Source organism: Pseudophryne corroboree, chromosome 4 (assembly GCF_028390025.1).
Source record: "Pseudophryne corroboree isolate aPseCor3 chromosome 4, aPseCor3.hap2, whole genome shotgun sequence".
Lineage (NCBI taxonomy): Eukaryota > Metazoa > Chordata > Amphibia > Anura > Myobatrachidae > Pseudophryne > Pseudophryne corroboree.
This window is the reverse complement of record NC_086447.1, coordinates 575,441,806-575,461,138: the sequence shown is the minus strand read 5'-3', so window position 1 is coordinate 575,461,138 and position 19,333 is coordinate 575,441,806. Positions and strand designations below refer to the sequence as shown.

The following is a 19,333-nucleotide window of genomic DNA, read 5'->3' as shown; positions in this document are numbered from 1 at the left end:
TACCGTCCCCTGACATGGCAGCGCTCAAGGATCCTGCTGATCGCAGACAGGAATCTACCTTAAAATCTATTTATACGCATACGGGTGCTTTACTCAGACCGGCAATAGCATCGGCATCGGTATGTAGCGCAGTTGCAGCTTGGACAGATACCTTGTCAGCTCACATTGATACCCTAGATAGGCATACCATTTTATTGACCTTAGGTCATATTAAAGACGCAGTCTTATATATGAGAGACACTCAAAGAGACGTTGGGCTGCTAGGTTCGAGAGCCAACGCCATGGCGATTTCTGCTAGGCGAGCCCTGTGGACCCGCCAATGGGGGTAATTCCAAGTTGATCGCAGCAGGAAATTTTTTAGCAGTTGGTCAAAACCATGTGCACTGCAGGGGAGGCAGATTTAACATGTGCAGAGAGAGTTAAATTTGGGTGTGGTGTGTTCAATCTGCAATCTAATTTGCAGTGTAAAAATAAAGCAGCCAGTATTTACCCTGCACAGAAATAAAATAACCCACTCAAATCTAACTCTTTCTGCACATGTTATATCTGCCTCCCCTGCAGTGCACATGGTTTTGCCCAACTGCTAAAAAATTTCCTGCTGCGATCAACTTGGAATTACCCCCAATGGACGGGTGATGCCAACTCAAAGAAGCATATGGAGGTTTTACCTTATAAGGGTGAAGTTTTATTCGGGGAAGGTCTTGCGGACCTGGTTTCAACAGCTACCGCGGGTAAATCTACCTTTTTGCCTTTTGTTCTCTCACAGGAAAAGAAAACTCTGCAATATCAGATGCAGTCCTTTTGGTCGCATAAGTTCAGAAGAGGTCAGGGCTCGTCCTTCCTCGCCAGAGGTAAGGGTAGAGGGAAAAGAACGCCTGCTTCGGCTAGTTCCCAGGAACAGAAGTCCTCCCCGGCTTCTACTAAATCCACCGCATGACGTTGGGGCTCCACTGAGGGAGTCCGCACCGGTGGGGGCACGTCTTCGACTCTTCAGCCAGGTCTGGGTTCTGTCAGACGTGGATCCTTGGGCGATGGAAATTGTATCCCAAGGCAACAAACTGGAATTTGAAGAAGTGCCCCCTCGCCGATTTTTCAAGTCGGCCTTGCCAGCTTCTCCCCCAGAAAGGGCAGTAGTGTTAGCTGCAATTCAAAAGCTGTGTCAACAGCAGGTGATTATCAAGGTTCCCCTAGTCCAACAGGGGAAAGGGTACTATTCAACCCTGTTCATGGTCCCGAAGCCGGATGGCTCGGTCAGACCCATTTTAAATCTAAAATCCCTAAACCTGTACTCGAAAAAGTTCAAATTCAAGATGGAATCGCTCCGGGCAGTGATCTCCAGTCTGGAAGGGGGGGATTTTATGGTGTCACTAGACATAAAGGATGCATACCTTCATGTCCCCATATATCCTCTTCATCAGGAGTACCTGAGATTCGCTGTACAGGACTGTCATTACCAGTTTCAGACGTTGCCGTTTGGGCTTTCCACGGCCCCGAGAGTTTTCACCAAGGTGATGGCGGAGATGATGGTGCTCCTGCGCAGGCAGGGAGTCACAATTATCCCGTACTTGGACGATCTCCTGATAAAAGCGAGATCGAGAGATCAATTGCTGAAAAGCGTATCGCTCTCCCTGAGAGTGCTACAACAGCACGGTTGGATTCTAAATCTGCCAAAGTCACAGTTGATTCCAACGACTCGACTACCATTCCTAGGCATGATTCTGGACACGGAACAGAAGAGGGTTTTTCTCCCAATGGAAAAAGCCCAGGACCTCCAGAGCATGGTCAGAGACCTGCTGAAACCAAAAAGAGTGTCTGTTCATCAATGCACTCGAGTTCTGGGGAAAATGGTGGCAGCCTACGAGGCCATCCCTTTTGGCAGGTTTCATGCAAGGACATTTCAGTGGGACCTTCTGGACAAAGTGGTCCGGGTCCCATCTACAAATACATCAGAAGATAAGCCTGTCCCCCAGGGCCAGGGTGTCTCTCCTGTGGTGGCTGCAGAGTGCTCACCTTCTAGAGGGTCGCAGGTTCGGCATTCAAGACTGGGTTCTGATGACCACGGACGCGAGCCTCCGAGGATGGGGAGCAGTCACACAAGGAAGAAATTTTCAGGGACTATGGTCAAGCCAGGAGGCTTGTCTGCACATCAACTTACTGGAATTGACGGCCATATACAATGGCCTTCGACAAGCGGAGAATCTTCTTCGCGACCTACCGGTTCTGGTTCAATCAGACAACGTCACAGCAGTGGCTCATGTAAACCGCCAAGGCAGGACAAGGAGCAGAGTGGCAATAGCGGAAGCCACCAGGATTCTTCGCTGGGCGGAACATCACGTAAGCGCTCTGTCAGCAGTCTTCATTCCAGGAGTGGACAACTGGGAAGCAGACTTCCTCAGCAGACACTATCTCCATCCAGGAGAGTGGGGACTTCATCAAGAAGTTTTTGCAGAGATAACAAGTCTTTGGGGAATTCCTCAAATAGACATGATGGCGTCACGTCTCAACAAGAAGTTTCGGAGGTATTGTGCCAGGTCAAGGAACCCTCAGGCAGTAGCGGTGGACGCCCTGGTGACACCATGGGTGTTTCAGTTGGTCTATGTGTTCCCTCCTCTTCCTCTCATCTCAAAAATATTGAGAATCATAAGAAGAAAAAGAGTGCAGACAATACTCATTGTTCCAGATTGGCCTCGAGGGGCCTGGTACTCAGATCTTCAGGAAATGCTCACAGAAGATCCGTGGCCTCCTCCTCTCAGGGAGGACCTGTTACAGCAGGGGCCCTGTGTGTTCCAAGACTTACCGCGGTTACGTTTGACGGCATGGCGGTTGAACACCGAATCCTAGCTGGGAAAGGTATTCCGGAAGAAGTCATCCCTACGCTGATAAATGCTAGGAAGGAGGTGACGGCGAAACATTATCACCGTATCTGGAGGAAATATGTTTCTTGGTGTGAAGCCAAACATGCTTCTACGGAGGATTTCCATCTGGGCCGTTTTCTCCACTTTCTACAGACAGGAGTAGATGTGGGCCTGAAGTTAGGCTCCATTAAGGTACAGATTTTGGCCTTATCTATATTCTTTCAGAAGGAATTGGCTTCTCTCCCAGAAGTCCAGACTTTTGTAAAGGGAGTGCTGCACATCCAGCCTCCTTTTGTGCCCCCAGTGGCACTATGGGACCTAAACGTGGTATTACGGTTCCTAAACTCTCACTGGTTTGAACCGCTTCAGACGGTTGAATTAAAGTTTCTCACTTGGAAGGTGGTCATGTTGTTGGCCTTGGCATCTGCGAGGCGGGTGTCCGAATTGGCGGCCTTGTCTCACAAGAGCCCCTATCTGATTCTCCATGTGGATAGAGTGGAGTTGAGGACTTGTCCTCAATTTTTGCCCAAGGTGGTTTCATCGTTTCATATGAACCAACCTATTGTGGTGCCTGTGGCTACGGGTGACTGTAGTCAGGGCCTTAAAAATCTATGTAGCCAGGATGGCTCGGGTTAGGAAAACAGAAGCACTGTTTGTCCTGTATGCGGCCAACAAAGTTGGCGCTCCTGCTTCGAAGCAGACTATTGCTCGCTGGATCTGTAACACGATTCAGCAGGCTCATTCTACGGCAGGATTGCCGTTACCAAATTCGGTAAAAGCCCATTCCACTAGGAAGGTGGGCTCTTCTTGGGCGGCTGCCCGAGGCGTCTCGGCTTTACAGCTGCCGAGCAGCTACCTGGTCGGGTTCAAACACTTTTGCGAAGTTCTATAAGTTTTATACCCTGGCTGATGAGGACTTTGCGTTTGCTCAGTCGGTGCTGCAGAGTCATCAGCACTCTCCCGCCCGGTCTGGAGCTTTGGCATAAACCCCATGGTCCTTACGGAGTCCCCAGCATCCTCTAGGACGTAAGAGAAAATAAGATTTTAAACCTACCGGTAAATCCTTTTCTCCTAGTCCGTAGAGGATGCTGGGCGCCTGTCCCAGTGCGGACTACTTTCTGCAAGGCTTGTATATAGTTATTGCTTACATAAGGGTTATGTTACAGTTGAAATCAGTCTTTGCCTGATACTGTTTTGTTGCATACTGTTAACTGGTTGCGTATATTCCATGTTATACGGTGTGGATGGTGTGGGCTGGTATGAATCTTGCCCTTGGATTACCAAAATCCTTTCCTCGTACTGTCCGTCTCCTCTGGGCACAGTTCTCTAACTGAGGTCTGGAGGAGGGGCATAGAAGGAGGAGCCAGTGCACACCCATTCTAAAGTTCTTTGTAGTGCCCATTCTCCTGCGGAGCCCGTCTATACCCCATGGTCCTTACGGAGTCCCCAGCATCCTCTACGGACTAGAAGAAAAAGATTTACTGGTAGGTTTAAAATCTTATTTTTAATTATTTTCTACATTGTAAATGAATACTGAAGACATCATAACTATGAAAGAACACATATGGAATTATGTTGTAAAAAAAAAGTGTTAAATCAAAATATGTTTTATATTTTCGATTCCTCAAAGTAGCCCCCTTTTGCTTTGATGACAGCTTTGCACACTCTTGGCATTCTCTCAATCAGCTTCATGAGGTAGTCTCCTGGAATGGTTTTCCAACAGTCTTGAAGGAGCACTTTTTGGCTGCTTTTCATTCACTCTGCGGTCCAACTCATCCCAAACCATCTCAGTTGGGTTTAGGTCGGGTGATTGTGGCGGCCAGGTCATCTGACGCAGCACTTCATCACTTTCCTTCTTGGTCAAGTAGCCCTTACATAGCCTGGAGGTGTGTTTGGGGTCATTGTCTTGTTGGAAAAAAAGTGATGGTCCCAGTAAGCGTAAACCAGATGGGATGGCATGGCGCTGCAGAATGCTGTGGTAGCCATGCTGGTTAAGTGTGCCTTGAATTTTGAATAAATCACCAACAGTGTCACCAGCAAAGCACCCCCACACCATCACACCTCCTCCATGCTTCACAGTGGGAACCACACATGCAGAAACCATCCGCTCAAGATGATTGAGAGAATGCCAAGAGAGTGCAAAGCTGTCATCAAAGCAATAGGGGGTTTACTTTGAGGAATCTAAAATATAAAACATATTTTGTTTTAACACTTTTTTGTTTACAGCATAATTCCATATGTGTTATTTCATAGTTTTGATATCTTCAGTATTAGGGCGGGATGTATTAACATACATTGCCGCCCTCGCCGCCCATCACAGCGATGTTGATCGCATATGTACTAACATATGCGATCAATATCGCAATGCGGTGACGAAGGCCACTCGCAATACCCGTGAGGTGGTGTGTGGGGGGTCTCCGTCACCTCCCTGGGCTCTTCACCTGCTCCCCTGCCGGGAAGCACCGGGAAGCAGGCATCATGGCGATACCCTGTGCGGCAAAAACGCGGCAGTCGGGTGTTTGTACATAAGAAAATGCGATAAAACCCCCGAAAACGGGGAGTTTTATCACATTTTCCCTTTTGTACATCCCGCCCTTAGTCTACTATGTAGAAAATAATTAAAATAAATAAAAATCATTGAATGAGAAGGTGTGTCCAAACTTTTGACTGGTACTGTAATACTGTAAATCCACTGTCATGTTGCTTTATTAAGAAAATATTGCATTAATTACCATTTAATGTAAATTAAGAAACTTTTACCTTATGACCATTATAATGAAAAACAAAATTGTAGAGCTCTTAAGAATGTATATGAAAGCATAAGCATAATAAGATACTATGGGCTAAATGTAATAGCATACGAGTTGCCGGAGGTGCGGGACTTTGTGTAAGTCTGTCCGTTGGTTTTACCTTGTAAACGATTGCTGCTTTAAAAGAGATGTACATTGGTGTAGTTTGGCTAATGACCTTGTGTGTGAGTAAACTTATTTTATATTGAATATGGTAGCATACTGCTAATCAGTGGAGGGTCTGACATAGTGGATCTGCAGACGATAAGTGTCTAGCGAGGAAGATTAGTCTTGCAGCTGCATTTAGAATGGACTGTAGTGATGAGAGTCTCTTTTTGGTAAGGCCAGTAAGGAGGCTATTGCAATAATCATTGCGGGAGATAATGAGAACATGGATTAGAGTTTTTGCTGTGTCTTGTGTAAGGTATGGTCATATCTTGGATATATTTTTTTAGATGCATACAGCATAATTTTGAGACATATTAAATGTGAGGAACAAAGGACAATTCAGAGTCAAGGATGACACCTAGGCAGGGAGCTTGTGAGGTAAGATTAATTGTTGAGTTCTCAACAGTGATATAGCTATTAGGTTAGTATCTACTATTGGTTGATGTAAATATAATTAATTCTGTTTCAGAAATATTAAGTTTGAGGTGGTGAAATGACATCCAAGATGAGATGGCAGAAAGGCATTCAGTTACACAGACCAATACAGTTGGTGACAACTCTGGGGAGGATAGGTAGATTTGGGTATCATCTGTGTACAGATGATACTGAAATCCAAAAGAGTTGATTAGGTTGCCAAGAGATTTGGTATAGATTGAGAAATGCTGAGGACCTAAGACTGAGGCTTGTGGTACTCCATCTAATAGAGGTAGCGAAGAGGAAATGGATTCAGAGAAGTGGACTATGAGAGAGCGATTAGATAGTATGAGAGCCAAGAAAGTGCTGTGTCCTGAAGACCTAGGGATTGTACTGTTTGTATGAGAAGAGAGCGGTCAACAATGTCAAAAGGAGCAGAGGGATCTAGAAGAATAAGAAGTGAGTGATGGCCTTTAAACTTAGCAGTGACCAGATCATTCACTACTTTAGTCATGTTATTATCATATATTACGCCAATTTAAACCATTGTATTACTTTGACATCTACTAAAAAAGATTTTCCAGGATGCTCTCCAATGTTCCTCAGCATGCTTTTTCTTGTGGGTCTGTTTCCATATGGAATTACATCCCATGCAAACAAGGGAACCTCAAACTAGGGGTGAACTACCAAATATAATGTGACCAGCAAGCCATAACCTGAGACTGGTTTCTGCTTTTGCAAACCAAAATTGGAGTCAATAGCTTACTCTGATTATATTGAGTTTATTTGTTCTACAGTATTTATAAATAAGCAGTCATCATAATCATAAGGTCTTTACTTTGAATTCAAGATAGGCTTAGAGTCCCCTGGAACAAATCTTGATTTGTGCACTCATATATAGTGTATTTTGATTTGCATGTATCTTAAGATAAAAGAAATGCAAAACACATACAGCAACCCCCAGCAACTTATGTATCCTTGATAGAGATTAGCGGATTCGGATCTCAGAGATCCAAACCACCCCGAACTTCACGATTTGAGCCAGGAACCGAGTCTGGCTCGGGACTTCCCACCAGACTCGGATCCCAGAACGAGGCATAATCCCGCTGTCGGATTCTCGCGGGTTGTGGATTCCATATAAGTAGCCGCGTGTCGCCGCCATTTTCACTCTGGACTTGGAGAGTAAGGGAGACAGACCTCTGTCTCTCTGTGGGTGGTGGCGTCTGGTGGGGTAAGTGTGTGCTCTTTAGGAGTGCTGTTAGGGGTGCTGTCCTGTGCTGTTAGGGGTGCTGTACAGGGTTGCTGTCCTGGGGTGCCTTGTGCTGTTTGGGCTGCTGTATAGGGGTGTTACTGTCCTGTGCTGTACAAGGGTGCTATCCTGTGGTGTCCTGTGCTGTTTGGGGTGCTGTACAGGGGTGCCCTGTGCTGTTAGGGGTGCTGTACGTGGGTGTTGCTGTCCTGTGCTGTACAGGGGCACTATCATGTATGCTGTAAAAATACTGGGGTGTTGTGAAAATAAAGGTACATTGGCACTGTCCTGTATGCTGTAAAAATACAGGGGTGTTGTTAAATACAGGGGTGCTGTGGAAATACAGGGGTGCTGTGTCCCTGTCTTATATGTTGTAAAAATACAGGGCTGTTGTTAAAATACAGGAGTGCTGGCCCTGTCCTGTATGCTGTAAAAATACAGGGGTACTGTGAAAATACAGTGTGCTGTGTCCCTTTCTAGTATGCTGTAAAAATACAGGGGTGTTGTTAAAATACAGGGGTGCTGGCCCTGTCCTGTATGCTGTAAAAATACAGAGATATTGTTAAAATACAGGGGTGCTGTGAAAATACAGGGGTGCTGTGTCCCTGCCTTGTATGCTGTAAAAATACAGGGGTGCTGGCCCTGTCCTGTATGCTGTAAAAATACAGGGGTGTTGTTAAAATAAAGGAACACTGGCCCTGTCCTGTATGCTGTAAAAATACAGGGGTGTTGTAAAAATAAAGGAATACTGGCCCTGTCCTGTATGCTGTAAAAATACAGGGGTGTTAAAATACTGGGGTGCTGGCCCTGTCCGGTATGCTGTAAAAATACAGGGGTGTTGTTAAAATACAGGGGTGCTGTGAAAATACAAGGGTGCTGTGTCCCTGTCCTGTATGCTTTAAAAATACAGGGGTGTTGTTAAAATACAGGGGTGCTGTGTCCACGTCCTGTATGCTGTAAAAATGCAGGGGTGTTGTTAAAATAAAGGAACACTGGCCCTGTCCTGTATGCTGTAAAAATACAGGCGTGTTGTTAAAATACAGGGTTGCTGGCCCTGTCCGGTATGTTGTAAAAATACAGGGGTATTGTTAAAATACATGGGTGATGTGAAAATACAAGGGTGTGGTGTACCTGTCCTGTATGCTGTAAAAATACAGAGGTGTTGTAAAAATAAAGGAACACTGGCCCTGTCCTGTGTGCTGTAAAAATACAGGAGTGTTGTAAAAATACAAGGCTGCTGTTAAAATAAAGGAACACTGGCCCTGTCTTGTATACTGTAAAAATACAGTGGTGCTGTTAAAATAAAGGAACACTGGCCCTGTCCTTTATGCTGTAAAAATACAGGGGTGCTGTGAAAATACAGGAGTGCTGTGGCCCTGTCCTCTATGCTGTAAAAATACAGGGGTGTTGTGAAAATACAGGGGTGCTGTTAAAATAAAGGAACTCTGGCCCTGTCCTGTATGCTGTAAAAATACAGGGGTGCTGTTAAAATAAAGCAACACTGGCCCTGTCCTGTATGCTATAAAAATACAGAGGTGTTGTTAAAATACAGGGGTGCTGTTAAAATAAAGGAACACTGGCCCTGTCCTGTATGCTGTAAAAATACAGGGGTGTTGTAAATATAAAGGGGCACTGTTCTGTTTGCTGAAAAAATAAAGGGGCACGGTTCAGTGTGCTGTAATAATAAAGGGACACTGTCCTGTGAAAAGGAGAAAAAAATTTGGAGGAAAAAATAGTGAAAGATTAGGAACCACTTCCTAGTACTAGTGCTGAAGCTGCTGCCACCAGTCATGACACTGACGATGCAATTCCATCACCGTCGTCTGCTAAGGCCATTGCCCAATGTCATAGAGGGCATGTAAAATCAAAGAAACAAAAATTAATAACCCCTCCCAAAAAATTGCAATATGCCATTCACGACACGAAGTGGCAAGGAAAGGTTAAGGCCTTGGCCTATGTTCATGACTGGTGGTTCAGCTTCTCGTGAAGATGGAAACCCTCCACCCTCCTGAAAAATTAAGAAAATAAAGCTTGTTAAAGCAAAGGAAGAAACAACTGTGCATTCAGCGATATCACAAATCCCCAAGGAGAGTCCAAGTGTGTCCGTGGTTGCAATGTCTAGGCCTGACCTTCCCAAAACTGTATGGGAAGAGCAGGCTCCTACCACCATTTGCGCACACTCTGCAAGTGCTGTGAGGAGCACCGCCAGTCCAGTTGTTGATATTGAGATTGAGAATGTCACTATAGAAGTACACTAGGATGAGGAGGATATTGGTGTAACTGGCGCTCAGGAGGATTCTGATGGTGATGTGATTTGTTTGAGTATGGCACCAGTGGAGACAATTGCTGGCCATGGAATTAAAAAGCCAGATGACATGCCTGGGCAAAATACAAAAAAAATCCACCTCTTCAGTGTGGAATTATGTCTCTGTGAGGATGAGGATGTAAACACTGAAGGGGGTGAGGAATCAGAGGATGAGGCTGAGGTTGACATCTTGCCTCAGTAGAGACAGTTTGTGCAAGGAGAGATTAATCGTTTCTTTTTTAGCGGGGGCCCAAACAAACCAATCATTTCAGCCACAGTTGTGTGGCAGACCCTGTTGCTGAAATGAATGGTTTGTTAAAGTGTGGATGCCCTGTTTATGCAATATAAGGGTGGGTGGGAGGGTCCAAGGACAATTCCATCTTGCACGTCTTTTCTTTGTCTGCCACATCATTCAAGGGGTGCTGCCCTATATGGGGTGCTGCCCCTCTGCCCTATGAGTCCAGGGGTGCTGCCCGACTGCCATTTAAGTCCAGGGGCGCTGCTGCCTGTCTTCTGTGCGGTCTTCTGTGCTGCCTATGCTGTATAAGTCCAGGAGTGTTGCCTATCTGCTGTATAAGTCCAGGGGTGCTGCCTATCTGCTGTATACGTCCAGAGGCGCTGTCATATAATTCCAGGGTTGCCCTGTTTGAACCCGCTCATCTCTAGTAGATGTATACTAGTGTGCACTGTGTACCCAGTATTAGAGAGAGGTTCTTCTCAATTATTTCATGTTAGGGATTTAAATAAATGGCTCCAATTAGTCAACCTTAATTTTGATTTATTAATGTTCCACGTTTTAGGTTTATTTACAAGATGTGCATTTGTTGTACAGGGTTCTTTTCCTTTGTTTTGTAAATGTTTTCTCCTTAATAATTATGCAGTGTAAGGGCTGAGTAGGGTTATAGCAAGACCTTGCAGTGTTAGAAAAATAGGGGCCTAATTCAGACCTGATCGTAGATGTGCTAAATTTAAATCTACGATCAGCTTCCCTGACATGTGGGAGGACACCCAGCACAGGGCTAGTCTGCCCCACATGTCAGGCCCTACCCCGCTGCACAAGTACAAAGGCATAGCACGAGTAGCTCCCTACCAGCGTAGCTCCTGTGCGCTGGCAGGGAGCTACTCGTTGCTGTCCAGGTCGCAGTGGATGCGTGTGATGTCACGCAGCCACCGTGGCTCGCCCCCTGCACGGTCCAGGCAAGCCTGCGTTGCACGGACCATGCCCCTAAAACGGCAGCTAAACACCGCCGTCCCGCCCACTCTCACCCAGCGAACGCCTTTGCCTGTCAATCAGGCAGAGGCAATCGTAGGGCTGAGATGGCCAGTGGCTGTCCGGCATGCGCTGGCGCACTGTGGCACCGGAGCATGCGCAGTTCAGACCTGATTGACTGCTGTGCAAAAACGCACAGCAGCGATCAGGTCTGAATTAGGTCCAGAGTTTCAGTGATCTTGCATTGCATCAGCTTTCCATTGCACTGCAGAGGGGCTGCTAAAACATCTAAGGGGCTGCTTTATTTAAAAATAAAATATGAATAAAATAAACAAGACACACAGGTATGCTCACATGCGTGTAACTGGGAAACACAGGTATGCTCACATGCGTGTAACTGGGAGCTGTGAAAAATGAAAATAAGGCATCTGCCACAAAACATGTAAATAAAAATGCAAATAAAAAATGGAAAAAGAGAAACCCACGAGATTTTCACAAAATAAGTCTCCAGACTTCGTGGAGGGGAAAATATCCAATCTTGATCCTGTGGTATACAACAGGTTATTTGCATCCCAGCATTAAATCTGAGATTATTGTAATCCCTGAAAATGGAGAAGGAGGTACGAATTCAGAGGCTTTGACCCCTAGTTTTTCAGTTGTCCAGTAATGTGGTAATTATATATTTGCTTGGTTAAAGTATTTTCTGTTCCACAACAAGATAGGTGTGGAGGTGAAAGCCTGTGTGTTGTTCCTGATTGTTTGTGCCTCTCTAATTTTTAATCACATTCTTGACCCTGTCCTCTTCTTCTTGCCTCTTCTCATAATGTGAAAAGTCATCAAACATGGAGGTGATATGTTTGTAGCTAGCTATGATTCAGAGAACTTTGCAAGCTTTTTGCAGGGGGACCACCTGTCGATGAAATGATGGGTTTATTATACTGTGCAAGTCCTGTTTAAACTAGAGATGAGCGGGTTCGGTTTCTCTGAATCCGAACCCGCCAGAACTTCATGTTTTTTTTCACGGGTCCGAGCGACTCGGATCTTCCCGCCTTGCTCGGTTAACCCGAGCGCGCCCGAACGTCATCATGACGCTGTCGGATTCTCGCGAGGCTCGGATTCTATCGCGAGACTCGGATTCTATATAAGGAGCCACGCGTCGCCGCCATTTTCACACGTGCATTGAGATTGATAGGGAGAGGACGTGGCTGGCGTCCTCTCCATTTAGATTATAAGAGACTGAGAGAGATTTACTGGAGCTGACTAGGAGGAGTACTGTTACTGTAGAAGTGTAGAGACTGAGTGGAGAGAGTTTACTAGTGAGGACAGTGCAGTTTACTTTATAATCCGTTCTCTGCCTGAAAAAAGCGATACACAGCACACAGTGACTCAGTCACATACCATATCTGTGTGCACTGCTCAGGCTCAGGCCAGTGTGCTGCATCATCTATTATCTATATATAATATTATATATATCTGTCTGACTGCTCAGCTCACACAGCTTATAATTGTGGGGGAGACTGGGGAGCACTACTGCAGTGCCAGTTATAGGTTATAGCAGGAGCCAGGAGTACATAATATATTATATAGTGAGTGACCACCAGACACACAGTGCAGTTTATTTAATATATCCGTTCTCTGCCTGAAAAAAGCGATACACACAGTGACTCAGTCAGTCACATACCATATCTGTGTGCACTGCTCAGGCTCAGGCCAGTGTGCTGCATCATCTATATATATTATATATCTGTCTGACTGCTCAGCTCACACAGCTTATAATTGTGGGGGAGACTGGGGAGCACTACTGCAGTGCCAGTTATAGGTTATAGCAGGAGCCAGGAGTACATAATATTATATTAAAATTAAACAGTGCACACTTTTGCTGCAGGAGTGCCACTGCCAGTGTGACTAGTGACCAGTGACCTGACCACCAGTATATATAATATTAGTAGTATACTATCTCTTTATCAACCAGTCTATATTAGCAGCAGACACAGTACAGTGCGGTAGTTCACGGCTGTGGCTACCTCTGTGTCGGCACTCGGCAGCCCGTCCATAATTGTATATACCACCTAACCGTGGTTTTTTTTTCTTTCTTTATAGTCATACTAGTTACGAGTATACTATCTCTTTATCAACCAGTCTATATTAGCAGCAGACACAGTACAGTGCGGTAGTTCACGGCTGTGGCTACCTCTGTGTCGGCACTCGGCAGCCCGTCCATAATTGTATATACCACCTAACCGTGGTTTTTTTTTCTTTCTTTATACATACATACTAGTTACGAGTATACTATCTCTTTATCAACCAGTCTATATTAGCAGCAGACACAGTACAGTGCGGTAGTTCACGGCTGTGGCTACCTCTGTGTCGGCACTCGGCAGCCCGTCCATAATTGTATATACCACCTAACCGTGGTTTTTTTTTCTTTCTTTATACATACATACTAGTTACGAGTATACTATCTCTTTATCAACCAGTCTATATTAGCAGCAGACACAGTACAGTGCGGTAGTTCACGGCTGTGGCTACCTCTGTGTCGGCACTCGGCAGCCCGTCCATAATTGTATATACCACCTAACCGTGGTTTTTTTTTCTTTCTTTATACATACATACTAGTTACGAGTATACTATCTCTTTATCAACCAGTCTATATATTAGCAGCAGACACAGTACAGTGCGGTAGTTCACGGCTGTGGCTACCTCTGTGTCGGCACTCGGCAGCCCGTCCATAATTGTATATACCACCTAACCGTGGTTTTTTTTTCTTTCTTTATACATACATACTAGTTACGAGTATACTATCTCTTTATCAACCAGTCTATATATTAGCAGCAGACACAGTACAGTGCGGTAGTTCACGGCTGTGGCTACCTCTGTGTCGGCACTCGGCAGCCCGTCCATAATTGTATATACCACCTAACCGTGGTTTTTTTTTCTTTCTTTATACATACATACTAGTTACGAGTATACTATCTCTTTATCAACCAGTCTATATATTAGCAGCAGACACAGTACAGTGCGGTAGTTCACGGCTGTGGCTACCTCTGTGTCGGCACTCGGCAGCCCGTCCATAATTGTATACTAGTATCCAATCCATCCATCTCCATTGTTTACCTGAGGTGCCTTTTAGTTGTGCCTATTAAAATATGGAGAACAAAAATGTTGAGGTTCCAAAATTAGGGAAAGATCAAGATCCACTTCCACCTCGTGCTGAAGCTGCTGCCACTAGTCATGGCCGAGACGATGAAATGCCAGCAACGTCGTCTGCCAAGGCCGATGCCCAATGTCATAGTACAGAGCATGTCAAATCCAAAACACCAAATATCAGTAAAAAAAGGACTCCAAAACCTAAAATAAAATTGTCGGAGGAGAAGCGTAAACTTGCCAATATGCCATTTACCACACGGAGTGGCAAGGAACGGCTGAGGCCCTGGCCTATGTTCATGGCTAGTGGTTCAGCTTCACATGAGGATGGAAGCACTCAGCCTCTCGCTAGAAAAATGAAAAGACTCAAGCTGGCAAAAGCAGCACAGCAAAGAACTGTGCATTCTTCGAAATCCCAAATCCACAAGGAGAGTCCAATTGTGTCGGTTGCGATGCCTGACCTTCCCAACACTGGACGTGAAGAGCATGCGCCTTCCACCATTTGCACGCCCCCTGCAAGTGCTGGAAGGAGCACCCGCAGTCCAGTTCCTGATAGTCAGATTGAAGATGTCAGTGTTGAAGTACACCAGGATGAGGAGGATATGGGTGTTGCTGGCGCTGGGGAGGAAATTGACCAGGAGGATTCTGATGGTGAGGTGGTTTGTTTAAGTCAGGCACCCGGGGAGACACCTGTTGTCCGTGGGAGGAATATGGCCGTTGACATGCCAGGTGAAAATACCAAAAAAATCAGCTCTTCGGTGTGGAGGTATTTCACCAGAAATGCGGACAACAGGTGTCAAGCCGTGTGTTCCCTTTGTCAAGCTGTAATAAGTAGGGGTAAGGACGTTAACCACCTCGGAACATCCTCCCTTATACGTCACCTGCAGCGCATTCATAATAAGTCAGTGACAAGTTCAAAAACATTGGGTGACAGCGGAAGCAGTCCACTGACCAGTAAATCCCTTCCTCTTGTAACCAAGCTCACGCAAACCACCCCACCAACTCCCTCAGTGTCAATTTCCTCCTTCCCCAGGAATGCCAATAGTCCTGCAGGCCATGTCACTGGCAATTCTGACGAGTCCTCTCCTGCCTGGGATTCCTCCGATGCATCCTTGCGTGTAACGCCTACTGCTGCTGGCGCTGCTGTTGTTGCCGCTGGGAGTCGATGGTCATCCCAGAGGGGAAGTCGTAAGCCCACTTGTACTACTTCCAGTAAGCAATTGACTGTTCAACAGTCCTTTGCGAGGAAGATGAAATATCACAGCAGTCATCCTACTGCAAAGCGGATAACTGAGGCCTTGACAACTATGTTGGTGTTAGACGTGCGTCCGGTATCCGCCGTTAGTTCACAGGGAACTAGACAATTTATTGAGGCAGTGTGCCCCCGTTACCAAATACCATCTAGGTTCCACTTCTCTAGGCAGGCGATACCGAGAATGTACACGGACGTCAGAAAAAGACTCACCAGTGTCCTAAAAAATGCAGTTGTACCCAATGTCCACTTAACCACGGACATGTGGACAAGTGGAGCAGGGCAGGGTCAGGACTATATGACTGTGACAGCCCACTGGGTAGATGTATGGACTCCCGCCGCAAGAACAGCAGCGGCGGCACCAGTAGCAGCATCTCGCAAACGCCAACTCTTTCCTAGGCAGGCTACGCTTTGTATCACCGCTTTCCAGAATACGCACACAGCTGAAAACCTCTTACGGCAACTGAGGAAGATCATCGCGGAATGGCTTACCCCAATTGGACTCTCCTGTGGATTTGTGGCATCGGACAACGCCAGCAATATTGTGTGTGCATTAAATATGGGCAAATTCCAGCACGTCCCATGTTTTGCACATACCTTGAATTTGGTGGTGCAGAATTTTTTAAAAAACGACAGGGGCGTGCAAGAGATGCTGTCGGTGGCCAGAAAAATTGCGGGACACTTTCGGCGTACAGGCACCACGTACAGAAGACTGGAGCACCACCAAAAACTACTGAACCTGCCCTGCCATCATCTGAAGCAAGAAGTGGTAACGAGGTGGAATTCAACCCTCTATATGCTTCAGAGGTTGGAGGAGCAGCAAAAGGCCATTCAAGCCTATACAATTGAGCACGATATAGGAGGTGGAATGCACCTGTCTCAAGTGCAGTGGAGAATGATTTCAACGTTGTGCAAGGTTCTGATGCCCTTTGAACTTGCCACACGTGAAGTCAGTTCAGACACTGCCAGCCTGAGTCAGGTCATTCCCCTCATCAGGCTTTTGCAGAAGAAGCTGGAGGCATTGAAGAAGGAGCTAAAAGGGAGCGATTCCGCTAGGCATGTGGGACTTGTGGATGCAGCCCTTAATTCGCTTAACAAGGATTCACGGGTGGTCAATCTGTTGAAATCAGAGCACTACATTTTGGCCACCGTGCTCGATCCTAGATTTAAAGCCTACCTTGGATCTCTCTTTCCGGCAGACACAAGTCTGCTGGGGTTGAAAGACCTGCTGGTGACAAAATTGTCAAGTCAAGCGGAACGCGACCTGTCAACATCTCCTCCTTCACATTCTCCCGCAACTGGGGGTGCGAGGAAAAGGCTCAGAATTCCGAGCCCACCCGCTGGCGGTGATGCAGGGCAGTCTGGAGCGACTGCTGATGCTGACATCTGGTCCGGACTGAAGGACCTGACAACGATTACGGACATGTCGTCTACTGTCACTGCATATGATTCTCTCAACATTGATAGAATGGTGGAGGATTATATGAGTGACCGCATCCAAGTAGGCACGTCACACAGTCCGTACTTATACTGGCAGGAAAAAGAGGCAATTTGGAGGCCCTTGCACAAACTGGCTTTATTCTACCTAAGTTGCCCTCCCACAAGTGTGTACTCCGAAAGAGTGTTTAGTGCCGCCGCTCACCTTGTCAGCAATCGGCGTACGAGGTTACATCCAGAAAATGTGGAGAAGATGATGTTCATTAAAATGAATTATAATCAATTCCTCCGCGGAGACATTGACCAGCAGCAATTGCCTCCACAAAGTACACAGGGAGCTGAGATGGTGGATTCCAGTGGGGACGAATTGATAATCTGTGAGGAGGGGGATGTACACGGTGATATATCGGAGGGTGAAGATGAGGTGGACATCTTGCCTCTGTAGAGCCAGTTTGTGCAAGGAGAGATTAATTGCTTCTTTTTTGGGGGGGGTCCAAACCAACCCGTCATATCAGTCACAGTCGTGTGGCAGACCCTGTCACTGAAATGATGGGTTGGTTAAAGTGTGCATGTCCTGTTTTGTTTATACAACATAAGGGTGGGTGGGAGGGCCCAAGGACAATTCCATCTTGCACCTCTTTTTTCTTTTCTTTTTCTTTGCATCATGTGCTGATTGGGGGGGGTTTTTTGGAAGGGACATCCTGCGTGACACTGCAGTGCCACTCCTAGATGGGCCCGGTGTTTGTGTCGGCCACTAGGGTCGCTAATCTTACTCGCACAGTCAGCTACCTCATTGCGCCTCTTTTTTTCTTTGCGTCATGTGCTGTTTGGGGAGGGTTTTTTGGAAGGGACATCCTGCGTGACACTGCAGTGCCACTCCTAGATGGGCCCGGTGTTTGTGTCGGCCACTAGGGTCGCTAATCTTACTCACACAGCTACCTCATTGCGCCTCTTTTTTTCTTCTTTGCGTCATGTGCTGTTTGGGGAGTGTTTTTTGGAAGGGCCATCCTGCGTGACACTGCAGTGCCACTCCTAGATGGGCCAGGTGTTTGTGTCGGCCACTAGGGTCGCTTAGCTTACTCACACAGCTACCTCATTGCACCTCTTTTTTTCTTCTTTGCATCATGTGCTGTTTGGGGAGTGTTTTTTGGAAGGGCCATCCTGCGTGACACTGCAGTGCCACTCCTAGATGGGCCAGGTGTTTGTGTCGGCCACTAGGGTCGCTTAGCTTAGTCATCCAGCGACCTCGGTGCAAATTTTAGGACTAAAAATAATATTGTGAGGTGTGAGGTATTCAGAATAGACTGAAAATGAGTGGAAATTATGGTTTTTGAGGTTAATAATACTTTGGGATCAAAATGACCCCCAAATTCTATGATTTAAGCTGTTTTTTAGTGTTTTTTGAAAAAAACACCCGAATCCAAAACACACCCGAATCCGACAAAAAAAATTCGGTGAGGTTTTGCCAAAACGCGTTCGAACCCAAAACACGGCCGTGGAACCAAACCCAAAACCAAAACACAAAACCCGAAAAATTTCAGGCGCTCATCTCTAGTTTAAACAACATAAGGGTGGGTGGAAGGGCCCAAGGACAATTACATCTTGCACCTCTTTTTTTTCTTTGCATTAGGTGTCTGCCACTGCAGAGCCACTCCCAGATAGGTCAGGTGTTTGTGCCGCCCACTTGTGTCGCTTAGCTTAGTCATCCAGCCACCTCGGTGCAACCTTTTGGCCTAAAAACAATATTGTGAGGTGTTCAGAATAGACTGGAAATGACTGGAAATGAATGTTGTTGAGGTTAATAATGCTGTAGGAACAAAAAATGAAAACTAATTCTGTGATTTTAGCTGTTTTTATGGGTTTGTAAAAAAAAATCTAGATTTAAAATCAAAACCCGAAAGGGTGGTTTTGGCAAAACCAATCCAGATCCAAAACACGAACGGAGATCCAGATCCAAAACCAATACACAAAACCCGAAAAGTGTCCGGTACACATCTCTAGACCTTGAGCATTCTTTTTTCAGCTGAGTGAAATAATTCTTTATTCGCTCTTCTTTTGGATGCCCAATGCTCATACAATTGGGCAATTCAGAACCCCACAGTAAATTTCCCTTTGTCTTGTTCACAGCCATCACCTGATTTCCTTAGTTTCCTGTCCACTGCTCCCTTGATTGCATTCTGCTGGTAGTCTTGTTTTCTGTCTTAGTTTACATATCATCTGTAATACAGGACTTTTTGTTGCTGTATAAGACGTGTTATTTGAACCATTGAGGTGTATGAAGTACTGAGTATTTGCCTTGTGTCCTTATATTTGTTACTATTATACTTCTTGAATAACTATTGAAAACTATTAGTTTCAGTAATATGGTTTCCATTAAAAAACCAAAATGCATACATTAGACCGCAATTTAAATACTGTAAATTTACATTTGTGCTTGATAATTATGACCTACTCTAACTGAGGCCCTTAGAGTGACACAATAATTACATAGCGTACATTACATTAATCAA

The 19,333-nt window shown here is 45.8% G+C and overlaps 1 protein-coding gene across 3 annotated transcripts in view; it reads left to right on the top strand.

The window, feature by feature from the left end:
* Positions 1 to 19,333, top strand: part of AIG1 (androgen induced 1) — a 931,740-nt gene that overhangs the window by 792,703 nt on the left and 119,704 nt on the right. The window lies entirely within an intron of this gene.